Below are 13,604 nucleotides of genomic sequence, written 5' to 3'. Positions count from 1 at the left end.
CAACTGCACTCTTCTTGGCCAAAGTCGTTCTCTCCCCAGAGGAGCCTCGGCCTCTTTCCTTTATAGCCGAAGCCCCTCCTACAAGACAAACCAAAGTTAATTGGAAATCGATCAAACACCATTGTGTTAATTCAGCATTCCCAAACCTTTCTGGCTTCATGAATACAAGCTATATCAACAATAACATCAAAAATGAAATGTTACATGCTGAACAAGTTTCTAACAACAGAACTCTAGACACTCTGTACACCCCTCTGGACTGGCTGACACTTTGGCCATTCCAGAGCTTCCCCTCTATAAATTACTCCAGACTCTATCACTTCCTGTTTGCCAATTCGACCCTGATCTCTGCTTGGAATGAGAACAGGTGAATGAAACTAAAATAAATAACTTGAAATGAATTATGTATGTGTTGCTTTTATCCAAACATGATTCCTAGTCGTTTGACAAGTACTGAAATAAAATGACAAACCATGTGTCCATTGATGCAACCCCACATGCTAATGATAATGCTCACACTAACCGTTCCCTAGTACTGGACATACAAAGGTTAGCTTAGCATGATACCACATGCTACCCCAGATTTACATGAAGGCATGGGCTATCCCCATGACACTGACCTTCTGAGAAACAATAATTTGGCTGTGGTCAGAAAGAGGGGTCAGTGGTTTGACTGTGAAGGCACTAAGAGAGGAAGGGTCTATATCTGTCACTATGTAGACCACGGTGCTGCTGCCAAGAGGCGAGCAGAACGTGGTTCTACCTGAAGAGTCTCCTCGGAGCCGACCGTTGAGGATGTACAGACCCAGGCTTTGACAGAGCTTAAGTAACTCTCTGCTATTCTTGTTGACCTGGACGTCCCAGTTGGAACGAGGGAGGTTAGTTTTGTTTTGTGGATAATTGTGTCCAAATACATAAATGTTTCCTAGTTCGGAGTTGTAGTCAGGGAGGGAGCCGGTGCGTGCGTTCAGGTCCCATCAGATCAGCACACTTCCCTGGGCCTGGAAGCTGCTGATCTGCTCGTGTAGGAGGGGGAAGATATCCTCATCATAGTACGGGGAGTCACTAGGGGGGATGTATACAGCACACAGGAATATGTCTGTTGGGGGGTCAGTGATGTCTTGTTTGATTTTGAGCCAAATGTGTGAGCGTTCATGTTTTGTAGGGGTGATGGGTGTTGAGATTTCTTCTTTGTACCAGATAATAATGCCTCCTGAGTACCTCCCTCTTTTAAAAGTAGGGAGTTTGGCTGATGGCAGGATGATTTCTCTATAGTTGGGGGGGGCAGTGAGTGACAGAGCCGGCTCTACACCAGGTCTCTTGGAGGATGATAATGTCTGTGTCCTTGGTGTTGTCTTTGAATTCAGGGGTTTCACTTTAACATCTAAACAATGCAGAGTTAAATGTAAATGTGCTGTATTTATATAGCGCTTTTCCAGTCTTAACAACTACTCAAAGCGCTTTTACATCTACAGGAAACATTCACCATTCACACACATTCATACACCGTGGCCGGGGCTGCCGTACAAGGTGCCACCTGCTCATCAGATATACATTCATACACACTCACACTCCGATGCGCAGCACCGGGGGCAACTCGGGGTTCAGTGTCTTGCCCAAGGACACTTCGACAATGGCTGCAGGGGCGGGGATCGAACCACCAACCTTCCGGTGGGCAGGCAACCGCTCTACCACTGAGCCACAGCCGCCCAGTTAAGGCCCTGAATGTTCCACATGGAGACAGTAAATGGCTTCATTGTTAGCAAATACAAAAAAAGAGATAAACCCACAGTAATACATAGTAATACAGTTATTAAGTGAGACATAGGGCTGTCAGACTTACAGTATGTGAGAGGCCGAAACTAATTATGAGTGATTGTGATGTCAGAAATGTACTCTTCATTTGATAAAAAGGCTAATTTATTCTGTACTGGAAGGAAAAAGTAAATAGAAATAATTTACTTAAAATAAAATAAAAAATAAAAATCTGGTAATAATAGTCTTATAATTTAAATCTGAACTGGATAGTTCTCTCCCTCTCTCTCAGTCTCTCTCTGTCTCTCCCTCTCTCTGTCTCTCCCTCTCTCTCAGTCTCTCTCTGAGAGAGACAGGGTTGTCCTCAGTGTCCAAGCCTTGGGACATGTATAAGAAATGTAAATGTATCAAAGAAACTTTTGTAATATAATAACGTTGTTGTCTTTACATCGTGCTTTATTGTCAATAATATTATCACTTTATTCTTTTATTATTATAACTCCCCCACTCCTTTTGGAGGCTGGATATTTTATTGCATTTTATTTCTATATAGATAACTTGAGTGAACAAAGTGACTATATTATACTTTATACTTCATCTTTATTAAGACTACATCTTCACACCTTAGATCACCTAGTGTCACAGTTACACTCCCAGAAGAGGCCTCTGCAGTTATTATGAAATTAAAAGGCTGCAGGTCAGATATGAAATAATGACGGTCTCCGTGGTGGTCAAAAGTCCCATCTGAATATTTATGCATAATTTAAACATGAGGAAAGGAGACGTATGACGATATGTAATGCATGCTTTAACAAGACACCAGTCATTGGTCACTGTTACACAGCGGGGTAATCTACGTGTGATATATATTTAAATTAAAATTTTATTTATAGTATCAATTCATAACAAGAGTTATCTCGAGCCACTGTACAGATAGAGTAGGTCTAGACCACACTCCAGAATTTACAAGGACCCAACAGTTCTAGTAGTTTCCTCCAGAGCAAGCAACAGTGCGACAGTGGCGAGGAAAAACTTCCTTTTAGGCAGAAACCTCGGACAGACCCAGGCTCTTGGTAGGCGGCGTCTGACGGGCCGGTTGGGATTAGAATGAAGAGTGGCAATAACAGTCATAAAAAAATAGTAGTTTGTAGTAGTTCTTTGTAGTAGTTCATGGCATAGCAGGGCACTGTACGGCATTACAAGGCACAGCAGGATGTGGCAGGGCACAGCAGAGCGTAGCAGGATGTAACATGGCAAGGCAGAACGTGTAGCGGGACCATGGCGACAGCTGTTACCATGATTTTGGAGCCTCCCTGATCCCAGAAAACATGCTGGGGGAAAAAGAACATAAGGACTCCGGGGAATGACTCCCCAGAGCTAGGTTAGTAACAAGCATTTCTGGGACATGGATGCACATTAATGGAAAGATAGAAAGATAGAGGAGAGAGGAGCTCAGTGTGTCGAAGGATGTCCCCAGCTGTCTAAAACTATTACAGCAAAACCAAGAGAGACAGGGTAAAGAGAGGAGCCTGGTCAGGCTAGAACTCTCCCCAACGGGATCGGGCTGTATCGCCCTGCCTCCCTCTAGTTTTATTATATTATTGATTATAAAATATATATATATATATATTAGGGGTGATCCGAGTATCCGGCTGAAACGAGTATCCGGTACGGATAAAGCACTTTTGCCGAGTACAAGTATTATACGAGTAATATGAATCAATATCCGTACACTGATTGAATACAAATCCTCAACTGGCCGCGCAGCGTTCTGTGATAATCACAGCGCCCCCCCCTACAAACCCGCTCAGATCATCCACACACACACACCGAACAAGGAGAAATGCGCTCCCTCGCTCTCTCTCTCTCTCTCTCTCTCTCTCTCTCTGGAGTGCGGATCTGTTCCGTTAACGTTTAGGGTTTCTTCAGCTTCAGGTTTGTTTTTAACTTTGGTTTGTAGTCCTTACATAGTAACCAGTAGATTTCTGGTGAACGTGGGGTTTGTAGTCCTTACATAGTAGTAACCAGTAGATTTCTGGTGAACGTGGGGTTTGTAGTCCTTACATAGTAACCAGTAGATTTCTGGTGAACGTGGGGTTTGTAGTCCTTACATAGTAACCAGTAGATTTCTGGTGAACGTGGGTTTCAGACATGCTGCTTGGTTTAAATGCAACTCCCGTTGCGTCTCTGCCATCGGAGATTTTTTTTTTTTTTATTGTCAGCTGTCACACACACACACACACACACACACACACTCACTCACTCACTCACTCACTCACTCACTCACTCACTCACTCACTCACTCACTCACTCACTCACACACACACACACATATACCTGGTGCGGAAATAAAAAAAATTACATTACATTTTACTTCATAATTGCAACCGCATGTGTTGTATTCATTGTTGCAAAACGTTCTGTATATAGTTTGTTTGTTACCATGACAACACCATTGATCTGAAGCTTGATGCTGTCATGTAAATAGTTTTCTAATCAGCATTAAATATAACAATTTCTGATCAACCCATATCAATTGCATGCTTAAACAACATACCGGTTAAAGCCCCGCCCATTTCAAGAGAACCTGACCCACTTCCGGGTTAAATCTGACCACTTCCGGTTTAGGCCCCGCCCAGTCAGAGTACAGATCCGGATACAGATAATTCATGTGGTAAACAGATACAGATACAGATAATGCTGTACGCGCTCATCCCTAATATGTATGTGTATATATATATATATATATATATATATATATATATATATATATATATATATATATATATTAGAGCTGGGCAAGTTAAACTAATTAATTACTTAACGGCGACAATTTTTTTATCGCGTGGTTTTTATTATTTCTTTATCATTGTAAAAGTTTGTTGCTCACAGGCTTTGTAAGACCTGAGACCGAGAGACTCGCCCACGAGCAAAAACAGCACCTCTGATTCATAGTTTTATAATTTATCAACCATAAAACACAGAAACTCACCAAAAGTTGTTTAAAAGGTAACGAGTTATCGATTACGGAGGTCTTTTCCGGGTCCTTCTAGCCTCTACAGTTGATTTTCTATCCAGCCTGGAACTTCCAGCCTCTTTCGGGGTCGTTGAGCATTAAATCCAAACCGTTACATCCAAGATTTATCCACTTTATGTCCATAATTCATTGCGTTTGGGCTCATTTATGCCTCTAGCTCTTGGCTCCTTGTCTGCTCTCGTGTTTAGGGAAGTGAAGCCCATAGAATGCCCATATATGGGAGACAACGTCATCCAAAGAGTATGGAGGCTGAAAGAGACCAATACTCCCAGTCAAACTGTGAGTCCAAATACCAGCGAGTCCGAGACCAAATACCAGCGAGTTAGAGACAAGTCCAAGACAAGTCAGACCATGGAAAAACCATCTTGAGTCCGGACTCGAATCCAAGACCGGACTTGAGCACTACAGCCCTGGTAGATTCCTTCATGCACAACTCGTTTCCTTTGGATGTTTTCATACCAAATATTGTAACCGTGGCAGTGTTGCGTAGTGTTCAGAGTCCTCGCCACCACGTGACAAATCATCATTGCAAGTTGAACATGTAGCTCAACTTATAACCTTCAAAGGAATTCAAATATTTAATACCAAATTAGTCTGTTACAGGGCTTTTTGTTATCTTATTTCTTAAAATAGATATATTCGGAGTAGTGTATTTATTTTATTTTATTGTACTAATTGGGTTACTGTAAGATTAAATTATGATTTGTATTTTCAAATGTTATGTCTGTGTGTGTAGTGTGATGTCATAAAGAGTCAAAAGAACAGATTGCAGGATCCCAGAAAGAATAGCTTTTAGCTTATGCTAAGCTAATGGGGAAAGCACAGCCAAACGTCACATTTTCTGCTCTTGAGTTCCATTTTCATTTTCTCACAACCTGCTGCATTGAACGGTCCACCTACGTAAACTAAAATAAAAAAATAAAAGGGAATAAAAAAGAAAAATTAAGTATGATGAAAGCGTGTAAAAAAAAACAACTCAGGATTGTTAATAGATGAGATGGGTGAACATCTGTTATCCGTGTCATCCTAATGTAGCCAGATAAGAGGGGAAATTACCTAGCGAAACGTACATGTAATGTCCCCCTCTGGCTCCAGCTGGTGAAGTGATAGTATGTTATTTGATTAACATGCTGGAACATGTTATTAGCAGACAGGAACCTCCATCCATTTACCATTCGCTCCAATCTGATTACAGCTGTGCACGCTGCATTAAAAAAGGCTTCATGACTTTGATATGATGGTGACATCCTGTTCAAGTTTCACATCACATTTTCCCTTGCTCAAGTTTCTACCTCCAGAGTCTCCAGCATTCCTGACTCCTGGAATAATCACAACGTTAATTGTAATCAATTGTTAACTGATCATTTTAAGAAAAAAAAGCAAATATGAATTGCATTGTTTACTTCACATTTTAATCAACACATTAAAAAGGTAAATGTCAAAAGTATTAATTCATCATATAGGCAGAATGAGGAAATTAGCAAATATAATTTTTAATTAATCATTTCAAAGCCCCGTGATTACCATCACCAAACCCACCTGTCTCCATGTAAATAATCAGAAGTTTTATTATGTATACAGTCTGCATATGTCCACCAGACTCCATGTAAATAATCAGAGGTTTTAGTGTGTACAGGGCCAGCATATCTCCACCAGACTCCATGTAAATAATCACTGCTTTTAGCGTGTATACAGTCAGCATATCTCCACCAGACTCCATGTAAATAATCACTACTTTTAGCGTGTATACAGTCAGCATATCTCCACCAGACTCCATGTAAATAATCACTGCTTTTAGTGTATAGAGCCAGCATATCTCCACATGTAAATGGGTGAATTAAGAGTTAATTTCAACCAAACCAGAGAGGTGATTACGGTGGCCGACAGAGGCAAACGCCCTGCAACTTCAGAAAACACATGCAAATAGGCAAAACACGAGCAAATTAAGAAAACAACTTAATTATTTTGACAACACATGCGCAGCATTCAGCAAACGCGCTGCATATACACACAACACAACCAAATACACAAACGCGATGCAAATAAAAAACGATGCAAACAGAAAAGCACACAAACCAAAAAACAAATGCAAGTACAAACCGCGCTGCATAAAGAATCCACAACGGAAGTGCTCCAGGCCTCTAGGGGGAGCGCTAAGTGGAACAGCTGGTTTTAGAGCCCATGGAACGAGAGAGAGAGCGAGCACATGAGAGGTTTGCTTTGAAACGGGACCAAAAGGGAAGATAGCGACGACATAACAAGGTTAGTATTCATTTTAACATTTGGCCCTCCTCTTTTACAGTATTTTAACAGAGCAACAGGTTTACGTAGCTAGCTGCGGTGTTGAGACTGACTTCTACAATAGTTTGCTAGTGACAACATTGTGTGCGTGAACTTTCATCGCTAACGTTAGTCCGCAGTGGGAAGGAGAACTAACTACTGAACTGGGCACCTGAGTGTTTGGATTGCATTAACGTCAGTAATGTAATATAATAATGATGAAATGGTGGTGTGTGCTGTTTTAGTTGCTAACTGCAGTAATTTCTTAAAAACTAGGATGGAAGAAAAACCGCGGTCCAGGAAGAGGTCAAATCAGCCCAAGGTCAGACAAACTTCTACAGGTAAGCCGGGTTGACAGTTGCAACCTTTACAGAGTTACTTGATAGATTGCTGGAAATTGTAGATATGCGGTTGGGGAAACATGATGACTTCCCCTGTATGTCTGAAATTAAAGCACTATAGCAGCATTGGAATGTTTGGCTAAATACTTGCGCCTCTTTCATTTTCTTAACTTTAAACTTGGTTTTTGGGTGTCCACCTTACTTTTCACATTTGTTTATATGTACACCCCGAATCACAATGGGAAACAACTTACACCCTCTGTGACGACAAGGAAACACTCCCACATTTTTGGATATTTAATAATTTTTAATTATCTTTGTCAAATGTTTATGAACAAATGAATATGAATATGCCAAACGTGGTGGTATTGTCTGTTATATACTAATTGTTTTTCAAAGAAACAAAGATGATTGACATCCTTTGGTATAATGAAAATGAACTGTATATTATTATTTTTTTTCATTTACTTAACCATCCCCTCACTGCAGAAACTACACAAATGTGTATGCACCAATTGTTATTGACAGCGAGTCTGAGCCAGAAGAACACATGGAGCACATATTTTCTCAAATGTTCTTTGTGGACTTATTATTTGAAATAATAGTAAACCACATCTTTTGCAGCACAGAGGATTTGACTGCTGCAGACATTGTATCACAACTCTCAGCAAAGATAATAAAAACATCTTGCAGCAGGTTCAAAATAAATAGAGAAAATGTGTGGGATGGAGCAGTCCGCGGCTTCAAACGTGCTTCATTTGACCCATTAATGAGTTATTAGTCAAATTTACTGATGATGAGGGGCAAACTGAGGATGCATTGGACATTGGTGGTCCCAAGTGAGAGTTCCTGACCCTCCTAATGAACTGCCTGAGAACTCGAAGAATCTTTGATGGCCCAGAGGACAGGAAATATCTCATATTTGACAGTGCAGGTAATGTTATTTAGAGACATGTTTCTGAATTTTAACTTCTATTCTTCTCACTAGTCCACAATAAGTATGGCGTGGTTTCATGGCGTGGAGAAAGTTATTCACGCTTTTGTTTACTGCTTTGTTTCATTATTGCAACTCCTTATACTCAGGTACCAGTCAGTCCTCTCTGTCCCATCTGGAATTGTTCTATAATTCTTACTGGCAACAGAAAGAGAACCAATTTCACTTGGCCTCTCTTCAGTGGTTTCCATTGCTAGAGCAAATTGAGTTTATAGTTGTTTGTTTTCAAGGGACTTAACAGGTTTGCATCCTCATTATCTCTAACATTATGTATATTGTTGTCTATTTAGATACAGATACAGTTTTTAGCATATTACTTTGTTTATGATGGTTGTTGTCTACCCTAGATATCCAACGCAGCTACATTGGATGAACTGCATGCGTCAGTTGAAAGACATTCCAGCTTGTTGCTTTCAGTACCCTGATGGTGTGGATGAGAAAGATAAGATCATAAAGGATTTCATGCAGTGGTACATCATTTACCGCAACCATTTCTCGATACAAAGGTAATGTGTCTGCCTAATTTAACCTAAGTTAAAATGTTGTTTTTTTCAAGTCAAATGCATTAGAATTAAAATGATAAAGCAATGTTACTACAAAGAAAGAGCTGGTGTTTTTCTAAGGGTTCAGAAAATAACAACCTCATAGAAAGCATATCATCTTGGTGTATGTCAAGATTATTTGATGTAAAATGGGATTGGTAATTAAAAGATTGAAATTGTTGGATTGTCAATTTTGACATTTTACACTGATTGGATTAACAATTTAGGCTCATGTGGGATTTGTGAGCTGCTTCAACATGTTGCCGTTAGCATCTTAGAGGTAATGATTGATCTAAATGTTTTTTAGATTCAAAGATGGGCTTTCCGCACTAGATGTCAATCATGCCTTGGAGCAGCATGCATCTGTATTTATTTATTTTAATTACAACAATTGTTCTCATCTTCAAGGCAGTTCTATTGAAATATGATATTTTGTAACTAACTCAAGACTTCTTTTTTCAGATAAACGAACAGGACTCTTCCTCCATGATGTCCTGATGTTTGCCACAGGATTGATTGATTGATTGATATCTTTATTTCAAACGTGCAAGAGAAAGTATATACAAATATAAAAAATAACAAAACAATGTTTAAAAACATTGGAGAGAAAAACAACAAACAAGGTACCCTTCTTTCCTGTGTTAACATACCTCTATCACATGTGCGAAAAGGAGTAGGAAGAAGAAACCCATTAAACACATTGCATCCCTCTGGAATTCAGCCACGACCCAAACTGATTTTTCAGTCGACTTCTCGCTTCCCAGTCAGCAGAACCTGTGCAAACACAATCAAAATACTGATGTCCAAGACTTCGGACCAGTTTCAAAATTACATGGATTTTGGAATACAAAACTCTCCTGGTTTTGGACTCCACTCATTTCAAAAATAGTATCAGAAAACACTTGTTCTGTGAAAGTTGGACTCACATTCCATTACATATCAGCCATGTTCTTCAGTCTGATATAATTTTCCACACAGGACTCCCTTGTCAAAGGCTGCAGCAGACCCCTCCGTCTCTGTAGATCTTCAAAGCGGGCCTGAAGATGGTCATCTCCACATTGACTGTAGGTTGACTCAAATGCAAACTGGCCCAATTCCTCCTGTGTGAGTGGGAACCCACAGTCAGTTCCACCAAACCTGGAAGTATAATATGCACATCAGTTCAGTTCAGCATTTATGTTTTCAGTCAACCAGCAGGCAGTAATTCTGGGCATGTGGGCAGCAAATGTATTTTGTGGTTCATGTATAAGCAGGAAGTTGTGCTAAAGTTATGTTCATCCTGTATGATGTACTTGTGGGAAGTGTTAGGAGTATCAACAAGCTCTAATGCAGAGATCTTCAACAGGGGGTCTGTGACCCTAAGGGGGTCTTCAGAGTTAGTGCAGGGGGGCCGCTAAATTATTAAAAAAATATATTTTATTAATATTAAAATGTCTGAAAATATACATTACAGTAATTTGAATCCAACATCAAAAGCAAAGATAAATTGGCCTATTTAAAAAAAAAAAAAGTTTACAATTTGTTGGAGAAATCCTTCTATAAACTGACAATTGACTCCATGATGTATTAACACAGCGTTTATTCTTGTGGTCAACAGATGAAATGCGTTTCCGAGCAGTTACACGTGCACGGACCTGATGGAGACTTGTCTAGTACAGAGGTCCCCCAAAAGGCACTTAAACAATATTGTGCTCAGGGTTATATTGGTTCCCCTTGTGGGGCCTGATTGGTCAGCTATACTGTTGCTGGGTTACACTCTCTGCTCTGCCTCTTCCCTCTTTCTTCTTATTATTTTCAGTTATCATTTACCTCACCAGACAGCTATGTTCACTCCCTCCTTAGTTTGTATGTCCTGTTCTCTGAGTTATCAGACCGTCCTGAACTTCAGTGTCCTTGGCCTCACCATCTCCTCCTCCCGTGCTCACTGTAGCATATCTGACTAAGATAGCCCTGTCTGTTCTCTCCCTCCTAGCTGTAACCCAGCTGCAAAGCATAATGTATAATATGTCACACATACACACACTCTTATTTAGTCTTTGGTTAATTCAGTATATACTTTAAGCCAGCTTTTACGTGGCCGTTCCTGAGTGCCCTGTTCATCACCACCTCAGTCATTGTATTATTTTCCCACAATATTGAAGATAAGCTTACTGTATAAAAGTAGCCACTATGGTAGCAATAAAGTGAAGCTTAAAGATTCCCTGTGCCTTCCACATGTACGTTTAACTTTAAAACATGATGTATAAATAATTTCCATTTATGTATACAATATATGCTGTAGGGGTCTCTTTTTCAGCTAAGGGGTCCCTGGACTAAAAAACATTGAATGTGACTGCTCTAATAGCACTATTAAATAGCACTTTACTTTAAATTTTGTTTTGCAAATTTTGGAACAAATATTTGAAAATAAAGTAACTTTTTGTCAAACCAAAAATAGATTATTAGAGTAATGGCTGTCATGAGGTGAAAATATATTGATAGAATCATCTTTAGAATCTTCATTTTTAGGGAAAATTATTAGACTAAAAGCTACTCATCATGCAACTGAATGTACTTGCTTGTCAAACAGTAACTAGAAGAAAATGTGAATAAAAAGGAAGAATCTGTTTTGATTGAAGAAAAAACAACAACCTGTGAGGCAGGTTGTACATGACATCTGGTTTACCAGATGGACAGCAAGACTGGTTCACAGGTCTGATGGCATGCGTGTTCCACTTTTCCCTGCTTTCATCCAGGTCCCTCTGTAGCACACCTAGGAACACGAACCGGACAAGACATGCGTGCCCCCGACTTCCACTGAAGAGATGTCTCTCCTTCAAGTCATTCATGAGGTCAATCCAGAATTGAGACCTGAACACAGACATTAGAGATGTAGTTTTTTTAAGGTGATGCAGATCTATTTTATGGATTCAAAATTTCACATTTCAATGATCATTATAAAACTGTAAACCTGAAGTGCCACAAAAATAGTGGGTTAAAGGGGTCTCTGTGTTTTAAGTGGTGAAAAAAAAGGGAAAGTGATACTTCTATGATGTATGCGTGAGAAGTGTTTAGGGTAAAAACATACATTCACTTATGATTTACATAATTTTAAATTTTGTTTTTGTTGAGTCCAGTCACAAGCAATTATTTTCAGAAGTAATCAGAAATATTTATATTCCATGAGTATATATTATGTTCATTACTAAAGCTGTAAAAAAATTAAAAATGTTAAGGACCACACCTTTGTTTTCGGAAGTATGACCACCAGCTTTCGATCCGTTGGTTTGCGGTTGAGGAGCCATACATATGACTGGCAGCCCCAGCAAAACCATCAGTGTGTTTTGATCATAAGGCACACTGGATTGCCACCATTGTTCCATTTTCTGTACCACAATCTGTGCGAAGCTGCATTGGTATGATACCACATTCTGAGACACAATGCAGATAGTTTTGCGCAATGACCCCAACATCATTATTGCTTGCGCCACACACCAACCACAGTACTTTGCGGGAGTAGCCATCTATACAGCCACTAATGGCCAAACCATATGGTTTTAATTTGTCATAACCATCAACATGCCAGACATGGTTTGGTCCACAGGAGCTGTAAACTCTTCTCACAAATCTTCGTCTTGCTCGAAGTGGAACTCCTGAGGGATCAAGCTCTCTCGTCAACGTCATGACATCATCCCTTCTCATTGTGAGAGAGTACTTCTGGCGCAATATCTGCCACATGGAACGGTAGCCATAATGCTGGCCTGGACCCTTCAGCTCTTCTTGTATGGCAGCACGGACAGTATTAAGAGGAGAGAAATGTGTTTTCCTGGACAATGAAAAACTTTTCAATTTACTCTTTAGAGAGCAAAGGCTCATTTTAACATGTGAGTTGTTGCCAGGAAATCCAAAAATTTCATCGTAGCTGTAGCCATCATGGAAATACTTTCTAATCAGATCCTCTTCTGTGGGGCTGTCTGATGCTGACCCTGACGAACATAAAGGGAGAAAAATATTAAAAAGCAACATTTTCAACAAGGACAGGCTCCATAACATCATCCGGTCTACAGAGAAGATATTCAGCTGCAGTCTGCCATCTCCTCAGGACTTATCCAGAACCAGGAGTGCAGGAGAATTAGGGCAGGTCCCTCCCACCCTGGACATCTGTTTTAACCCCTTTCCTCTGGTAAAAAGTTGAGGTCTGTCATGACCAAAACCTCATGCTATAAGAACTATTTCTTGCCCATGGCAGTGAGACTCACAAACTCTCCTTGCCCTTAATTGGCTAAAAATCTGATTCAGATTTAATATTTAATTCTATGTACCAACAACTACTACATTATTATAGAAGCTGTTAAAATGTTGAAATAAATCAGTCAAATCTAATCATGACCTCTTCATATTTTAAACAAAATATGTATGAGCTATTGTATGTCGCTACTAATTATTATTAAAAACAGTGTGGTGTGTTGAACCCTTTAATTTTGAGAACAAAAATACATATAATAAATCTACTTACTGTTGTCTTCAGCTTGTGCCAAAAACTGTACATTTTTGCCACAAAACACTTGAACAGTGCTCTGGTGTTGGCCACAGAAGGGACAAAGGCTGGAAGTCTGAAATATTGACATTGATATGATGAATAAACTAAATCAACTAAATAACAAACATTACACATA

The 13,604-nt window shown here is 39.7% G+C and overlaps 1 long non-coding RNA gene across 1 annotated transcript; it reads right to left on the bottom strand.

The window, feature by feature from the left end:
• Window positions 1-9,639: 9,639 nt before the first annotated feature.
• On the bottom strand, window positions 9,640-13,310 carry LOC116687417 (uncharacterized). The gene is made up of 4 exons (XR_004331538.1): window positions 12,173-13,310; window positions 11,581-11,799; window positions 9,876-10,086; window positions 9,640-9,723 (listed from the first exon to the last, which is right to left on the bottom strand). It is a non-coding gene; the product is annotated as an uncharacterized LOC116687417 (long non-coding RNA).
• Window positions 13,311-13,604: the final 294 nt, after the last annotated feature.

The sequence above is a fragment of the Etheostoma spectabile genome, chromosome 4 (genome assembly GCF_008692095.1).
Source record: "Etheostoma spectabile isolate EspeVRDwgs_2016 chromosome 4, UIUC_Espe_1.0, whole genome shotgun sequence".
Taxonomy (NCBI): domain Eukaryota; kingdom Metazoa; phylum Chordata; class Actinopteri; order Perciformes; family Percidae; genus Etheostoma; species Etheostoma spectabile.
Note: the sequence above shows the minus strand (reverse complement) of the source record. Positions and strands in the feature narration are given on the sequence as shown.